Source organism: Myxine glutinosa, chromosome 8, assembly GCF_964187855.1.
Source record: "Myxine glutinosa chromosome 8, kmMyxGlut1.1, whole genome shotgun sequence".
Lineage (NCBI taxonomy): Eukaryota > Metazoa > Chordata > Myxini > Myxiniformes > Myxinidae > Myxine > Myxine glutinosa.
The window spans coordinates 153,866,056-153,866,320 of record NC_136268.1 but is presented as its reverse complement, the minus strand read 5'-3'; positions in this window follow the sequence as shown (position 1 = coordinate 153,866,320).

The window sequence follows — 265 nt, the reverse complement described above, 5'->3', positions numbered from 1 at the left end:
GATGATAGATTGTATCTTATTTCATGTTTGGACACACTTTAAGATTGCATCTTCAAACAACAACAAACAACAGGCATTTTAAGGCCATTTTCCCTGCTAGAGCGGGGGTTAGCCTTGCGGTCCCCATGACAATCTTCTACATTTTGCCCTATTTTCTGCATCTCCCCTTGTTAACCCCCTTGCCCGCATTTCTTCTTCCACCATCTTTAGCCAAGTCTTTCTCGGTCTTCCCCGTCCTCTACTTCCTTCTACATTCATTTCCATC